This window comes from Ambystoma mexicanum, chromosome 1q (genome assembly GCF_040938575.1).
Source record: "Ambystoma mexicanum isolate Mex_15411 chromosome 1q, UKY_AmexF1_1, whole genome shotgun sequence".
Lineage (NCBI taxonomy): Eukaryota > Metazoa > Chordata > Amphibia > Caudata > Ambystomatidae > Ambystoma > Ambystoma mexicanum.
This window is the reverse complement of record NC_090922.1, coordinates 592,481,595-592,496,471: the sequence shown is the minus strand read 5'-3', so window position 1 is coordinate 592,496,471 and position 14,877 is coordinate 592,481,595. Positions and strand designations below refer to the sequence as shown.

Here is a 14,877-nt window from a genome sequence, read left to right as displayed (position 1 = left end):
GGTAACCCTGCACTTGGCAGGGCTTCAAAAAATTGAGTGAAACTCTTTAATGTTCCTCTCCACGGAAATCTTTAGTAAAAGGCGAAAGATTTATTCGGTTTGAAGAGAAACCAGAGTATGCGCTCTAGTGGCCCCGACTGCGGCCGCAAAAAATGCAACACCTCACTAGCTCAGGGTGACTTAGTGAAGCAGTGCACACGATGACGCTTTTTGAGATGAAGCGAATGGAGAATGCTATCGGGCTCCGAACCCGTGGCAGAATGACTTTATTTGCAAGCAATCCCATCCAAAGTCATGAAACCTGGCAGGGGATTGTGGGTATGCAAATTTCTCCAGACCGCAGGCCATGTGACATTGGCCAAAAGGCAGGCAGAGTCTGCCTTTGCCTGAGGACTCCCCTCGTTTACATAAGGTCTAGGGCTTCTGGGAGGCAGGCGTGAGATTTTCTTTTGGGCCCCAGAGATGGGGCTCCTCCCCCAGGATGTTGAAAAAGCAGCCCGCTCTCTCCTTTCTCAGGACACAGGGGTCATTTTCCGCCCTCACCCTGTCTTGCACGGGTGCTGGGCCTCCTGGGCTGCCAGGTTCTTTTGCCCGCCAGGGCAAAGCCCGCCGGGCAAAGGACGGCGTTTGTCAGGCGTTTGTCAGCCGATCGGGGCCCGGGCCCAAACCCCTGCCCACTGGGGCCATATCCTCCTGGATGCTAGCTTGGAGCCAGCCTCTGCTGGCTCACCAGCAGGTGGCGACAGCAGCAAGCATTAGCTAAAGGCTCCCCCCTCTGGCTACCACTGCAAAGCATCAGCCTGGCTGTGCTGCGAGGACCCCTGCAAAGGCTGACTGACAGCTGGGGGGTGCAAGCCAACAGCTGAAAAGCAGGCTTTGCGCTTTCATTTGCTCTGTTTCTTTTTTTTTTTAACCAGCATAGGTAACCCTGCACTTGGCAGGGCTTCAAAAAATTGAGTGAAACTCTTTAATGTTCCTCTCCACGGAAATCTTTAGTAAAAGGCGAAAGATTTATTCGGTTTGAAGAGAAACCAGAGTATGCGCTCTAGTGGCCCCGACTGCGGCCGCAAAAAATGCAACACCTCACTAGCTCAGGGTGACTTAGTGAAGCAGTGCACACGATGACGCTTTTTGAGATGAAGCGAATGGAGAATGCTATCGGGCTCCGAACCCGTGGCAGAATGACTTTATTTGCAAGCAATCCCATCCAAAGTCATGAAACCTGGCAGGGGATTGTGGGTATGCAAATTTCTCCAGACCGCAGGCCATGTGACATTGGCCAAAAGGCAGGCAGAGTCTGCCTTTGCCTGAGGACTCCCCTCGTTTACATAAGGTCTAGGGCTTCTGGGAGGCAGGCGTGAGATTTTCTTTTGGGCCCCAGAGATGGGGCTCCTCCCCCAGGATGTTGAAGAAGCAGCCCGCTCTCTCCTTTCTCAGGACACAGGGATCATTTTCCGCCCTCACCCTGTCTTGCACGGGTGCTGGGCCTCCTGGGCTGCCAGCGGGCAAAGAACGGCGTTTGTCAGGCGTTCGTCAGCCGATCGGGGCCCGGGCCCAAACCCCTGCCCACTGGGGCCATATCCTCCTGGATGCTAGCTTGGAGCCAGCCTCTGCTGGCTCACCAGCAGGTGGCGACAGCAGCAAGCATTAGCTAAAGGCTCCCCCCTCTGGCTACCACTGCAAAGCATCAGCCTGGCTGTGCTGCGAGGACCCCTGCAAAGGCTGACTGACAGCTGGGGGGTGCAAGCCAACAGCTGAAAAGCAGGCTTTGCGCTTTCATTTGCTCTGTTTCTTTTTTTTTTTAACCAGCATAGGTAACCCTGCACTTGGCAGGGCTTCAAAAAATTGAGTGAAACTCTTTAATGTTCCTCTCCACGGAAATCTTTAGTAAAAGGCGAAAGATTTATTCGGTTTGAAGAGAAACCAGAGTATGCGCTCTAGTGGCCCCGACTGCGGCCGCAAAAAATGCAACACCTCACTAGCTCAGGGTGACTTAGTGAAGCAGTGCACACGATGACGCTTTTTGAGATGAAGCGAATGGAGAATGCTATCGGGCTCCGAACCCGTGGCAGAATGACTTTATTTGCAAGCAATCCCATCCAAAGTCATGAAACCTGGCAGGGGATTGTGGGTATGCAAATTTCTCCAGACCGCAGGCCATGTGACATTGGCCAAAAGGCAGGCAGAGTCTGCCTTTGCCTGAGGACTCCCCTCGTTTACATAAGGTCTAGGGCTTCTGGGAGGCAGGCGTGAGATTTTCTTTTGGGCCCCAGAGATGGGGCTCCTCCCCCAGGATGTTGAAAAAGCAGCCCGCTCTCTCCTTTCTCAGGACACAGGGGTCATTTTCCGCCCTCACCCTGTCTTGCACGGGTGCTGGGCCTCCTGGGCTGCCAGGTTCTTTTGCCCGCCAGGGCAAAGCCCGCCGGGCAAAGGACGGCGTTTGTCAGGCGTTCGTCAGCCGATCGGGGCCCGGGCCCAAACCCCTGCCCACTGGGGCCATATCCTCCTGGATGCTAGCTTGGAGCCAGCCTCTGCTGGCTCACCAGCAGGTGGCAACAGCAGCAAGCATTAGCTAAAGGCTCCCCCCTCTGGCTACCACTGCAAGGCATCAGCCTGGCTGTGCTGCGAGGACCCCTGCAAAGGCTGACTGACAGCTGGGGGGTGCAAGCCAACAGCTGAAAAGCAGGCTTTGCGCTTTTATTTGCTCTGTTTCTTTTTTTTTTTAACCAGCATAGGTAACCCTGCACTTGGCAGGGCTTCAAAAAATTGAGTGAAACTCTTTAATGTTCCTCTCCACGGAAATCTTTAGTAAAAGGCGAAAGATTTATTCGGTTTGAAGAGAAACCAGAGTATGCGCTCTAGTGGCCCCGACTGCGGCCGCAAAAAATGCAACACCTCACTAGCTCAGGGTGACTTAGTGAAGCAGTGCACACGATGACGCTTTTTGAGATGAAGCGAATGGAGAATGCTATCGGGCTCCGAACCCGTGGCAGAATGACTTTATTTGCAAGCAATCCCATCCAAAGTCATGAAACCTGGCAGGGGATTGTGGGTATGCAAATTTCTCCAGACCGCAGGCCATGTGACATTGGCCAAAAGGCAGGCAGAGTCTGCCTTTGCCTGAGGACTCCCCTCGTTTACATAAGGTCTAGGGCTTCTGGGAGGCAGGCGTGAGATTTTCTTTTGGGCCCCAGAGATGGGGCTCCTCCCCCAGGATGTTGAAAAAGCAGCCCGCTCTCTCCTTTCTCAGGACACAGGGGTCATTTTCCGCCCTCACCCTGTCTTGCACGGGTGCTGGGCCTCCTGGGCTGCCAGCGGGCAAAGAACGGCGTTTGTCAGGCGTTCGTCAGCCGATCGGGGCCCGGGCCCAAACCCCTGCCCACTGGGGCCATATCCTCCTGGATGCTAGCTTGGAGCCAGCCTCTGCTGGCTCACCAGCAGGTGGCAACAGCAGCAAGCATTAGCTAAAGGCTCCCCCCTCTGGCTACCACTGCAAGGCATCAGCCTGGCTGTGCTGCGAGGACCCCTGCAAAGGCTGACTGACAGCTGGGGGGTGCAAGCCAACAGCTGAAAAGCAGGCTTTGCGCTTTTATTTGCTCTGTTTCTTTTTTTTTTTAACCAGCATAGGTAACCCTGCACTTGGCAGGGCTTCAAAAAATTGAGTGAAACTCTTTAATGTTCCTCTCCACGGAAATCTTTAGTAAAAGGCGAAAGATTTATTCGGTTTGAAGAGAAACCAGAGTATGCGCTCTAGTGGCCCCGACTGCGGCCGCAAAAAATGCAACACCTCACTAGCTCAGGGTGACTTAGTGAAGCAGTGCACACGATGACGCTTTTTGAGATGAAGCGAATGGAGAATGCTATCGGGCTCCGAACCCGTGGCAGAATGACTTTATTTGCAAGCAATCCCATCCAAAGTCATGAAACCTGGCAGGGGATTGTGGGTATGCAAATTTCTCCAGACCGCAGGCCATGTGACATTGGCCAAAAGGCAGGCAGAGTCTGCCTTTGCCTGAGGACTCCCCTCGTTTACATAAGGTCTAGGGCTTCTGGGAGGCAGGCGTGAGATTTTCTTTTGGGCCCCAGAGATGGGGCTCCTCCCCCAGGATGTTGAAAAAGCAGCCCGCTCTCTCCTTTCTCAGGACACAGGGGTCATTTTCCGCCCTCACCCTGTCTTGCACGGGTGCTGGGCCTCCTGGGCTGCCAGCGGGCAAAGAACGGCGTTTGTCAGGCGTTCGTCAGCCGATCGGGGCCCGGGCCCAAACCCCTGCCCACTGGGGCCATATCCTCCTGGATGCTAGCTTGGAGCCAGCCTCTGCTGGCTCACCAGCAGGTGGCGACAGCAGCAAGCATTAGCTAAAGGCTCCCCCCTCTGGCTACCACTGCAAAGCATCAGCCTGGCTGTGCTGCGAGGACCCCTGCAAAGGCTGACTGACAGCTGGGGGGTGCAAGCCAACAGCTGAAAAGCAGGCTTTGCGCTTTCATTTGCTCTGTTTCTTTTTTTTTTTAACCAGCATAGGTAACCCTGCACTTGGCAGGGCTTCAAAAAATTGAGTGAAACTCTTTAATGTTCCTCTCCACGGAAATCTTTAGTAAAAGGCGAAAGATTTATTCGGTTTGAAGAGAAACCAGAGTATGCGCTCTAGTGGCCCCGACTGCGGCCGCAAAAAATGCAACACCTCACTAGCTCAGGGTGACTTAGTGAAGCAGTGCACACGATGACGCTTTTTGAGATGAAGCGAATGGAGAATGCTATCGGGCTCCGAACCCGTGGCAGAATGACTTTATTTGCAAGCAATCCCATCCAAAGTCATGAAACCTGGCAGGGGATTGTGGGTATGCAAATTTCTCCAGACCGCAGGCCATGTGACATTGGCCAAAAGGCAGGCAGAGTCTGCCTTTGCCTGAGGACTCCCCTCGTTTACATAAGGTCTAGGGCTTCTGGGAGGCAGGCGTGAGATTTTCTTTTGGGCCCCAGAGATGGGGCTCCTCCCCCAGGATGTTGAAAAAGCAGCCCGCTCTCTCCTTTCTCAGGACACAGGGGTCATTTTCCGCCCTCACCCTGTCTTGCACGGGTGCTGGGCCTCCTGGGCTGCCAGGTTCTTTTGCCCGCCAGGGCAAAGCCCGCCGGGCAAAGGACGGCGTTTGTCAGGCGTTTGTCAGGCGATCGGGGCCCGGGCCCAAACCCCTGCCCACTGGGGCCATATCCTCCTGGATGCTAGCTTGGAGCCAGCCTCTGCTGGCTCACCAGCAGGTGGCGACAGCAGCAAGCATTAGCTAAAGGCTCCCCCCTCTGGCTACCACTGCAAGGCATCAGCCTGGCTGTGCTGCGAGGACCCCTGCAAAGGCTGACTGACAGCTGGGGGGTGCAAGCCAACAGCTGAAAAGCAGGCTTTGCGCTTTCATTTGCTCTGTTTCTTTTTAACCAGCATAGGTAACCCTGCACTTGGCAGGGCTTCAAAACATTGAGTGAAACTCTTTAATGTTCCTCTCCACGGAAATCTTTAGTAAAAGGCGAAAGATTTATTCGGTTTGAAGAGAAACCAGAGTATGCGCTCTAGTGGCCCCGACTGCGGCCGCAAAAAATGCAACACCTCACTAGCTCAGGGTGACTTAGTGAAGCAGTGCACACGATGACGCTTTTTGAGATGAAGCGAATGGAGAATGCCATCGGGCTCCGAACCCGTGGCAGAATGACTTTATTTGCAAGCAATCCCATCCAAAGTCATGAAACCTGGCAGGGGATTGTGGGTATGCAAATTTCTCCAGACCGCAGGCCATGTAACATTGGCCAAAAGGCAGGCAGAGTCTGCTTTTGCTTGAGGACTCCCCTCGTTTACATAAGGTCTAGGGCTTCTGGGAGGCAGGCGTGAGATTTTCTTTTGGGCCCCAGAGATGGGGCTCCTCCCCCAGGATGTTGAAGAAGCAGCCCGCTCTCTCCTTTCTCAGGACACAGGGGTCATTTTCCGCCCTCACCCTGTCTTGCACGGGTGCTGGGCCTCCTGGGCTGCCAGCGGGCAAAGGACGGCGTTTGTCAGGCGTTCGTCAGCCGATCGGGGCCCGGGCCCAAACCCCTGCCCACTGGGGCCATATCCTCCTGGATGCTAGCTTGGAGCCAGCCTCTGCTGGCTCACCAGCAGGTGGCGACAGCAGCAAGCATTAGCTAAAGGCTCCCCCCTCTGGCTACCACTGCAAGGCATCAGCCTGGCTGTGCTGCAAGGACCCCTGCAAAGGCTGACTGACAGCTGGGGGGTGCAAGCCAACAGCTGAAAAGCAGGCTTTGCGCTTTCATTTGCTCTGTTTCTTTTTTTTTTTAACCAGCATAGGTAACCCTGCACTTGGCAGGGCTTCAAAAAATTGAGTGAAACTCTTTAATGTTCCTCTCCACGGAAATCTTTAGTAAAAGGCGAAAGATTTATTCGGTTTGAAGAGAAACCAGAGTATGCGCTCTAGTGGCCCCGACTGCGGCCGCAAAAAATGCAACACCTCACTAGCTCAGGGTGACTTAGTGAAGCAGTGCACACGATGACGCTTTTTGAGATGAAGCGAATGGAGAATGCTATCGGGCTCCGAACCCGTGGCAGAATGACTTTATTTGCAAGCAATCCCATCCAAAGTCATGAAACCTGGCAGGGGATTGTGGGTATGCAAATTTCTCCAGACCGCAGGCCATGTGACATTGGCCAAAAGGCAGGCAGAGTCTGCCTTTGCCTGAGGACTCCCCTCGTTTACATAAGGTCTAGGGCTTCTGGGAGGCAGGCGTGAGATTTTCTTTTGGGCCCCAGAGATGGGGCTCCTCCCCCAGGATGTTGAAAAAGCAGCCCGCTCTCTCCTTTCTCAGGACACAGGGGTCATTTTCCGCCCTCACCCTGTCTTGCACGGGTGCTGGGCCTCCTGGGCTGCCAGGTTCTTTTGCCCGCCAGGGCAAAGCCCGCCGGGCAAAGGACGGCGTTTGTCAGGCGTTCGTCAGCCGATCGGGGCCCGGGCCCAAACCCCTGCCCACTGGGGCCATATCCTCCTGGATGCTAGCTTGGAGCCAGCCTCTGCTGGCTCACCAGCAGGTGGCAACAGCAGCAAGCATTAGCTAAAGGCTCCCCCCTCTGGCTACCACTGCAAGGCATCAGCCTGGCTGTGCTGCGAGGACCCCTGCAAAGGCTGACTGACAGCTGGGGGGTGCAAGCCAACAGCTGAAAAGCAGGCTTTGCGCTTTTATTTGCTCTGTTTCTTTTTTTTTTTAACCAGCATAGGTAACCCTGCACTTGGCAGGGCTTCAAAAAATTGAGTGAAACTCTTTAATGTTCCTCTCCACGGAAATCTTTAGTAAAAGGCGAAAGATTTATTCGGTTTGAAGAGAAACCAGAGTATGCGCTCTAGTGGCCCCGACTGCGGCCGCAAAAAATGCAACACCTCACTAGCTCAGGGTGACTTAGTGAAGCAGTGCACACGATGACGCTTTTTGAGATGAAGCGAATGGAGAATGCTATCGGGCTCCGAACCCGTGGCAGAATGACTTTATTTGCAAGCAATCCCATCCAAAGTCATGAAACCTGGCAGGGGATTGTGGGTATGCAAATTTCTCCAGACCGCAGGCCATGTGACATTGGCCAAAAGGCAGGCAGAGTCTGCCTTTGCCTGAGGACTCCCCTCGTTTACATAAGGTCTAGGGCTTCTGGGAGGCAGGCGTGAGATTTTCTTTTGGGCCCCAGAGATGGGGCTCCTCCCCCAGGATGTTGAAGAAGCAGCCCGCTCTCTCCTTTCTCAGGACACAGGGATCATTTTCCGCCCTCACCCTGTCTTGCACGGGTGCTGGGCCTCCTGGGCTGCCAGCGGGCAAAGAACGGCGTTTGTCAGGCGTTCGTCAGCCGATCGGGGCCCGGGCCCAAACCCCTGCCCACTGGGGCCATATCCTCCTGGATGCTAGCTTGGAGCCAGCCTCTGCTGGCTCACCAGCAGGTGGCGACAGCAGCAAGCATTAGCTAAAGGCTCCCCCCTCTGGCTACCACTGCAAAGCATCAGCCTGGCTGTGCTGCGAGGACCCCTGCAAAGGCTGACTGACAGCTGGGGGGTGCAAGCCAACAGCTGAAAAGCAGGCTTTGCGCTTTCATTTGCTCTGTTTCTTTTTTTTTTTAACCAGCATAGGTAACCCTGCACTTGGCAGGGCTTCAAAAAATTGAGTGAAACTCTTTAATGTTCCTCTCCACGGAAATCTTTAGTAAAAGGCGAAAGATTTATTCGGTTTGAAGAGAAACCAGAGTATGCGCTCTAGTGGCCCCGACTGCGGCCGCAAAAAATGCAACACCTCACTAGCTCAGGGTGACTTAGTGAAGCAGTGCACACGATGACGCTTTTTGAGATGAAGCGAATGGAGAATGCTATCGGGCTCCGAACCCGTGGCAGAATGACTTTATTTGCAAGCAATCCCATCCAAAGTCATGAAACCTGGCAGGGGATTGTGGGTATGCAAATTTCTCCAGACCGCAGGCCATGTGACATTGGCCAAAAGGCAGGCAGAGTCTGCCTTTGCCTGAGGACTCCCCTCGTTTACATAAGGTCTAGGGCTTCTGGGAGGCAGGCGTGAGATTTTCTTTTGGGCCCCAGAGATGGGGCTCCTCCCCCAGGATGTTGAAAAAGCAGCCCGCTCTCTCCTTTCTCAGGACACAGGGGTCATTTTCCGCCCTCACCCTGTCTTGCACGGGTGCTGGGCCTCCTGGGCTGCCAGGTTCTTTTGCCCGCCAGGGCAAAGCCCGCCGGGCAAAGGACGGCGTTTGTCAGGCGTTCGTCAGCCGATCGGGGCCCGGGCCCAAACCCCTGCCCACTGGGGCCATATCCTCCTGGATGCTAGCTTGGAGCCAGCCTCTGCTGGCTCACCAGCAGGTGGCAACAGCAGCAAGCATTAGCTAAAGGCTCCCCCCTCTGGCTACCACTGCAAGGCATCAGCCTGGCTGTGCTGCGAGGACCCCTGCAAAGGCTGACTGACAGCTGGGGGGTGCAAGCCAACAGCTGAAAAGCAGGCTTTGCGCTTTTATTTGCTCTGTTTCTTTTTTTTTTTAACCAGCATAGGTAACCCTGCACTTGGCAGGGCTTCAAAAAATTGAGTGAAACTCTTTAATGTTCCTCTCCACGGAAATCTTTAGTAAAAGGCGAAAGATTTATTCGGTTTGAAGAGAAACCAGAGTATGCGCTCTAGTGGCCCCGACTGCGGCCGCAAAAAATGCAACACCTCACTAGCTCAGGGTGACTTAGTGAAGCAGTGCACACGATGACGCTTTTTGAGATGAAGCGAATGGAGAATGCTATCGGGCTCCGAACCCGTGGCAGAATGACTTTATTTGCAAGCAATCCCATCCAAAGTCATGAAACCTGGCAGGGGATTGTGGGTATGCAAATTTCTCCAGACCGCAGGCCATGTGACATTGGCCAAAAGGCAGGCAGAGTCTGCCTTTGCCTGAGGACTCCCCTCGTTTACATAAGGTCTAGGGCTTCTGGGAGGCAGGCGTGAGATTTTCTTTTGGGCCCCAGAGATGGGGCTCCTCCCCCAGGATGTTGAAAAAGCAGCCCGCTCTCTCCTTTCTCAGGACACAGGGGTCATTTTCCGCCCTCACCCTGTCTTGCACGGGTGCTGGGCCTCCTGGGCTGCCAGCGGGCAAAGAACGGCGTTTGTCAGGCGTTCGTCAGCCGATCGGGGCCCGGGCCCAAACCCCTGCCCACTGGGGCCATATCCTCCTGGATGCTAGCTTGGAGCCAGCCTCTGCTGGCTCACCAGCAGGTGGCGACAGCAGCAAGCATTAGCTAAAGGCTCCCCCCTCTGGCTACCACTGCAAAGCATCAGCCTGGCTGTGCTGCGAGGACCCCTGCAAAGGCTGACTGACAGCTGGGGGGTGCAAGCCAACAGCTGAAAAGCAGGCTTTGCGCTTTCATTTGCTCTGTTTCTTTTTTTTTTTAACCAGCATAGGTAACCCTGCACTTGGCAGGGCTTCAAAAAATTGAGTGAAACTCTTTAATGTTCCTCTCCACGGAAATCTTTAGTAAAAGGCAAAAGATTTATTCGGTTTGAAGAGAAACCAGAGTATGCGCTCTAGTGGCCCCGACTGCGGCCGCAAAAAATGCAACACCTCACTAGCTCAGGGTGACTTAGTGAAGCAGTGCACACGATGACGCTTTTTGAGATGAAGCGAATGGAGAATGCTATCGGGCTCCGAACCCGTGGCAGAATGACTTTATTTGCAAGCAATCCCATCCAAAGTCATGAAACCTGGCAGGGGATTGTGGGTATGCAAATTTCTCCAGACCGCAGGCCATGTGACATTGGCCAAAAGGCAGGCAGAGTCTGCCTTTGCCTGAGGACTCCCCTCGTTTACATAAGGTCTAGGGCTTCTGGGAGGCAGGCGTGAGATTTTCTTTTGGGCCCCAGAGATGGGGCTCCTCCCCCAGGATGTTGAAAAAGCAGCCCGCTCTCTCCTTTCTCAGGACACAGGGGTCATTTTCCGCCCTCACCCTGTCTTGCACGGGTGCTGGGCCTCCTGGGCTGCCAGGTTCTTTTGCCCGCCAGGGCAAAGCCCGCCGGGCAAAGGACGGCGTTTGTCAGGCGTTTGTCAGGCGATCGGGGCCCGGGCCCAAACCCCTGCCCACTGGGGCCATATCCTCCTGGATGCTAGCTTGGAGCCAGCCTCTGCTGGCTCACCAGCAGGTGGCGACAGCAGCAAGCATTAGCTAAAGGCTCCCCCCTCTGGCTACCACTGCAAGGCATCAGCCTGGCTGTGCTGCGAGGACCCCTGCAAAGGCTGACTGACAGCTGGGGGGTGCAAGCCAACAGCTGAAAAGCAGGCTTTGCGCTTTCATTTGCTCTGTTTCTTTTTAACCAGCATAGGTAACCCTGCACTTGGCAGGGCTTCAAAACATTGAGTGAAACTCTTTAATGTTCCTCTCCACGGAAATCTTTAGTAAAAGGCGAAAGATTTATTCGGTTTGAAGAGAAACCAGAGTATGCGCTCTAGTGGCCCCGACTGCGGCCGCAAAAAATGCAACACCTCACTAGCTCAGGGTGACTTAGTGAAGCAGTGCACACGATGACGCTTTTTGAGATGAAGCGAATGGAGAATGCCATCGGGCTCCGAACCCGTGGCAGAATGACTTTATTTGCAAGCAATCCCATCCAAAGTCATGAAACCTGGCAGGGGATTGTGGGTATGCAAATTTCTCCAGACCGCAGGCCATGTAACATTGGCCAAAAGGCAGGCAGAGTCTGCTTTTGCTTGAGGACTCCCCTCGTTTACATAAGGTCTAGGGCTTCTGGGAGGCAGGCGTGAGATTTTCTTTTGGGCCCCAGAGATGGGGCTCCTCCCCCAGGATGTTGAAGAAGCAGCCCGCTCTCTCCTTTCTCAGGACACAGGGGTCATTTTCCGCCCTCACCCTGTCTTGCACGGGTGCTGGGCCTCCTGGGCTGCCAGCGGGCAAAGGACGGCGTTTGTCAGGCGTTCGTCAGCCGATCGGGGCCCGGGCCCAAACCCCTGCCCACTGGGGCCATATCCTCCTGGATGCTAGCTTGGAGCCAGCCTCTGCTGGCTCACCAGCAGGTGGCGACAGCAGCAAGCATTAGCTAAAGGCTCCCCCCTCTGGCTACCACTGCAAGGCATCAGCCTGGCTGTGCTGCAAGGACCCCTGCAAAGGCTGACTGACAGCTGGGGGGTGCAAGCCAACAGCTGAAAAGCAGGCTTTGCGCTTTCATTTGCTCTGTTTCTTTTTTTTTTTAACCAGCATAGGTAACCCTGCACTTGGCAGGGCTTCAAAAAATTGAGTGAAACTCTTTAATGTTCCTCTCCACGGAAATCTTTAGTAAAAGGCGAAAGATTTATTCGGTTTGAAGAGAAACCAGAGTATGCGCTCTAGTGGCCCCGACTGCGGCCGCAAAAAATGCAACACCTCACTAGCTCAGGGTGACTTAGTGAAGCAGTGCACACGATGACGCTTTTTGAGATGAAGCGAATGGAGAATGCTATCGGGCTCCGAACCCGTGGCAGAATGACTTTATTTGCAAGCAATCCCATCCAAAGTCATGAAACCTGGCAGGGGATTGTGGGTATGCAAATTTCTCCAGACCGCAGGCCATGTGACATTGGCCAAAAGGCAGGCAGAGTCTGCCTTTGCCTGAGGACTCCCCTCGTTTACATAAGGTCTAGGGCTTCTGGGAGGCAGGCGTGAGATTTTCTTTTGGGCCCCAGAGATGGGGCTCCTCCCCCAGGATGTTGAAAAAGCAGCCCGCTCTCTCCTTTCTCAGGACACAGGGGTCATTTTCCGCCCTCACCCTGTCTTGCACGGGTGCTGGGCCTCCTGGGCTGCCAGGTTCTTTTGCCCGCCAGGGCAAAGCCCGCCGGGCAAAGGACGGCGTTTGTCAGGCGTTTGTCAGGCGATCGGGGCCCGGGCCCAAACCCCTGCCCACTGGGGCCATATCCTCCTGGATGCTAGCTTGGAGCCAGCCTCTGCTGGCTCACCAGCAGGTGGCAACAGCAGCAAGCATTAGCTAAAGGCTCCCCCCTCTGGCTACCACTGCAAGGCATCAGCCTGGCTGTGCTGCGAGGACCCCTGCAAAGGCTGACTGACAGCTGGGGGGTGCAAGCCAACAGCTGAAAAGCAGGCTTTGCGCTTTTATTTGCTCTGTTTCTTTTTTTTTTTAACCAGCATAGGTAACCCTGCACTTGGCAGGGCTTCAAAAAATTGAGTGAAACTCTTTAATGTTCCTCTCCACGGAAATCTTTAGTAAAAGGCGAAAGATTTATTCGGTTTGAAGAGAAACCAGAGTATGCGCTCTAGTGGCCCCGACTGCGGCCGCAAAAAATGCAACACCTCACTAGCTCAGGGTGACTTAGTGAAGCAGTGCACACGATGACGCTTTTTGAGATGAAGCGAATGGAGAATGCTATCGGGCTCCGAACCCGTGGCAGAATGACTTTATTTGCAAGCAATCCCATCCAAAGTCATGAAACCTGGCAGGGGATTGTGGGTATGCAAATTTCTCCAGACCGCAGGCCATGTGACATTGGCCAAAAGGCAGGCAGAGTCTGCCTTTGCCTGAGGACTCCCCTCGTTTACATAAGGTCTAGGGCTTCTGGGAGGCAGGCGTGAGATTTTCTTTTGGGCCCCAGAGATGGGGCTCCTCCCCCAGGATGTTGAAAAAGCAGCCCGCTCTCTCCTTTCTCAGGACACAGGGGTCATTTTCCGCCCTCACCCTGTCTTGCACGGGTGCTGGGCCTCCTGGGCTGCCAGCGGGCAAAGAACGGCGTTTGTCAGGCGTTCGTCAGCCGATCGGGGCCCGGGCCCAAACCCCTGCCCACTGGGGCCATATCCTCCTGGATGCTAGCTTGGAGCCAGCCTCTGCTGGCTCACCAGCAGGTGGCAACAGCAGCAAGCATTAGCTAAAGGCTCCCCCCTCTGGCTACCACTGCAAGGCATCAGCCTGGCTGTGCTGCGAGGACCCCTGCAAAGGCTGACTGACAGCTGGGGGGTGCAAGCCAACAGCTGAAAAGCAGGCTTTGCGCTTTTATTTGCTCTGTTTCTTTTTTTTTTTAACCAGCATAGGTAACCCTGCACTTGGCAGGGCTTCAAAAAATTGAGTGAAACTCTTTAATGTTCCTCTCCACGGAAATCTTTAGTAAAAGGCGAAAGATTTATTCGGTTTGAAGAGAAACCAGAGTATGCGCTCTAGTGGCCCCGACTGCGGCCGCAAAAAATGCAACACCTCACTAGCTCAGGGTGACTTAGTGAAGCAGTGCACACGATGACGCTTTTTGAGATGAAGCGAATGGAGAATGCTATCGGGCTCCGAACCCGTGGCAGAATGACTTTATTTGCAAGCAATCCCATCCAAAGTCATGAAACCTGGCAGGGGATTGTGGGTATGCAAATTTCTCCAGACCGCAGGCCATGTGACATTGGCCAAAAGGCAGGCAGAGTCTGCCTTTGCCTGAGGACTCCCCTCGTTTACATAAGGTCTAGGGCTTCTGGGAGGCAGGCGTGAGATTTTCTTTTGGGCCCCAGAGATGGGGCTCCTCCCCCAGGATGTTGAAAAAGCAGCCCGCTCTCTCCTTTCTCAGGACACAGGGGTCATTTTCCGCCCTCACCCTGTCTTGCACGGGTGCTGGGCCTCCTGGGCTGCCAGCGGGCAAAGAACGGCGTTTGTCAGGCGTTCGTCAGCCGATCGGGGCCCGGGCCCAAACCCCTGCCCACTGGGGCCATATCCTCCTGGATGCTAGCTTGGAGCCAGCCTCTGCTGGCTCACCAGCAGGTGGCAACAGCAGCAAGCATTAGCTAAAGGCTCCCCCCTCTGGCTACCACTGCAAGGCATCAGCCTGGCTGTGCTGCGAGGACCCCTGCAAAGGCTGACTGACAGCTGGGGGGTGCAAGCCAACAGCTGAAAAGCAGGCTTTGCGCTTTTATTTGCTCTGTTTCTTTTTTTTTTTAACCAGCATAGGTAACCCTGCACTTGGCAGGGCTTCAAAAAATTGAGTGAAACTCTTTAATGTTCCTCTCCACGGAAATCTTTAGTAAAAGGCGAAAGATTTATTCGGTTTGAAGAGAAACCAGAGTATGCGCTCTAGTGGCCCCGACTGCGGCCGCAAAAAATGCAACACCTCACTAGCTCAGGGTGACTTAGTGAAGCAGTGCACACGATGACGCTTTTTGAGATGAAGCGAATGGAGAATGCTATCGGGCTCCGAACCCGTGGCAGAATGACTTTATTTGCAAGCAATCCCATCCAAAGTCATGAAACCTGGCAGGGGATTGTGGGTATGCAAATTTCTCCAGACCGCAGGCCATGTGACATTGGCCAAAAGGCAGGCAGAGTCTGCCTTTGCCTGAGGACTCCCCTCGTTTACATAAGGT

At 54.3% G+C, this 14,877-nt stretch overlaps 17 non-coding genes across 17 annotated transcripts; all 17 read right to left on the bottom strand.

Annotated features, from left to right (window-relative positions):
* Nucleotides 1-3: 3 nt before the first annotated feature.
* LOC138563886 (U5 spliceosomal RNA) lies at nucleotides 4-119 on the bottom strand. The gene has a single exon (XR_011299859.1). It is a non-coding gene; the product is annotated as a U5 spliceosomal RNA (small nuclear RNA).
* Nucleotides 120-924: 805 nt separating this feature from the next.
* LOC138563885 (U5 spliceosomal RNA) lies at nucleotides 925-1,040 on the bottom strand. Its single transcript, XR_011299858.1, has one exon. It is a non-coding gene; the product is annotated as a U5 spliceosomal RNA (small nuclear RNA).
* A 776-nt stretch (nucleotides 1,041-1,816) lies between these two features.
* LOC138563883 (U5 spliceosomal RNA) lies at nucleotides 1,817-1,932 on the bottom strand. Its single transcript, XR_011299856.1, has one exon. It is a non-coding gene; the product is annotated as a U5 spliceosomal RNA (small nuclear RNA).
* Nucleotides 1,933-2,737: 805 nt separating this feature from the next.
* LOC138563882 (U5 spliceosomal RNA) lies at nucleotides 2,738-2,853 on the bottom strand. The gene has a single exon (XR_011299855.1). It is a non-coding gene; the product is annotated as a U5 spliceosomal RNA (small nuclear RNA).
* A 776-nt stretch (nucleotides 2,854-3,629) lies between these two features.
* On the bottom strand, nucleotides 3,630-3,745 carry LOC138563881 (U5 spliceosomal RNA). Its single transcript, XR_011299854.1, has one exon. It is a non-coding gene; the product is annotated as a U5 spliceosomal RNA (small nuclear RNA).
* A 776-nt stretch (nucleotides 3,746-4,521) lies between these two features.
* On the bottom strand, nucleotides 4,522-4,637 carry LOC138563880 (U5 spliceosomal RNA). Its single transcript, XR_011299853.1, has one exon. It is a non-coding gene; the product is annotated as a U5 spliceosomal RNA (small nuclear RNA).
* Nucleotides 4,638-5,436: 799 nt separating this feature from the next.
* Nucleotides 5,437-5,552, bottom strand: LOC138565071 (U5 spliceosomal RNA). Its single transcript, XR_011300990.1, has one exon. It is a non-coding gene; the product is annotated as a U5 spliceosomal RNA (small nuclear RNA).
* A 776-nt stretch (nucleotides 5,553-6,328) lies between these two features.
* On the bottom strand, nucleotides 6,329-6,444 carry LOC138563879 (U5 spliceosomal RNA). Its single transcript, XR_011299852.1, has one exon. It is a non-coding gene; the product is annotated as a U5 spliceosomal RNA (small nuclear RNA).
* Nucleotides 6,445-7,249: 805 nt separating this feature from the next.
* On the bottom strand, nucleotides 7,250-7,365 carry LOC138563878 (U5 spliceosomal RNA). Its single transcript, XR_011299851.1, has one exon. It is a non-coding gene; the product is annotated as a U5 spliceosomal RNA (small nuclear RNA).
* A 776-nt stretch (nucleotides 7,366-8,141) lies between these two features.
* Nucleotides 8,142-8,257, bottom strand: LOC138563877 (U5 spliceosomal RNA). Its single transcript, XR_011299850.1, has one exon. It is a non-coding gene; the product is annotated as a U5 spliceosomal RNA (small nuclear RNA).
* Nucleotides 8,258-9,062: 805 nt separating this feature from the next.
* Nucleotides 9,063-9,178, bottom strand: LOC138563876 (U5 spliceosomal RNA). Its single transcript, XR_011299849.1, has one exon. It is a non-coding gene; the product is annotated as a U5 spliceosomal RNA (small nuclear RNA).
* Nucleotides 9,179-9,954: 776 nt separating this feature from the next.
* LOC138564914 (U5 spliceosomal RNA) lies at nucleotides 9,955-10,070 on the bottom strand. Its single transcript, XR_011300839.1, has one exon. It is a non-coding gene; the product is annotated as a U5 spliceosomal RNA (small nuclear RNA).
* A 799-nt stretch (nucleotides 10,071-10,869) lies between these two features.
* Nucleotides 10,870-10,985, bottom strand: LOC138565070 (U5 spliceosomal RNA). Its single transcript, XR_011300989.1, has one exon. It is a non-coding gene; the product is annotated as a U5 spliceosomal RNA (small nuclear RNA).
* Nucleotides 10,986-11,761: 776 nt separating this feature from the next.
* LOC138563875 (U5 spliceosomal RNA) lies at nucleotides 11,762-11,877 on the bottom strand. Its single transcript, XR_011299848.1, has one exon. It is a non-coding gene; the product is annotated as a U5 spliceosomal RNA (small nuclear RNA).
* An 805-nt stretch (nucleotides 11,878-12,682) lies between these two features.
* Nucleotides 12,683-12,798, bottom strand: LOC138563873 (U5 spliceosomal RNA). The gene has a single exon (XR_011299847.1). It is a non-coding gene; the product is annotated as a U5 spliceosomal RNA (small nuclear RNA).
* A 776-nt stretch (nucleotides 12,799-13,574) lies between these two features.
* On the bottom strand, nucleotides 13,575-13,690 carry LOC138563871 (U5 spliceosomal RNA). Its single transcript, XR_011299845.1, has one exon. It is a non-coding gene; the product is annotated as a U5 spliceosomal RNA (small nuclear RNA).
* Nucleotides 13,691-14,466: 776 nt separating this feature from the next.
* On the bottom strand, nucleotides 14,467-14,582 carry LOC138563870 (U5 spliceosomal RNA). The gene has a single exon (XR_011299844.1). It is a non-coding gene; the product is annotated as a U5 spliceosomal RNA (small nuclear RNA).
* Nucleotides 14,583-14,877: the final 295 nt, after the last annotated feature.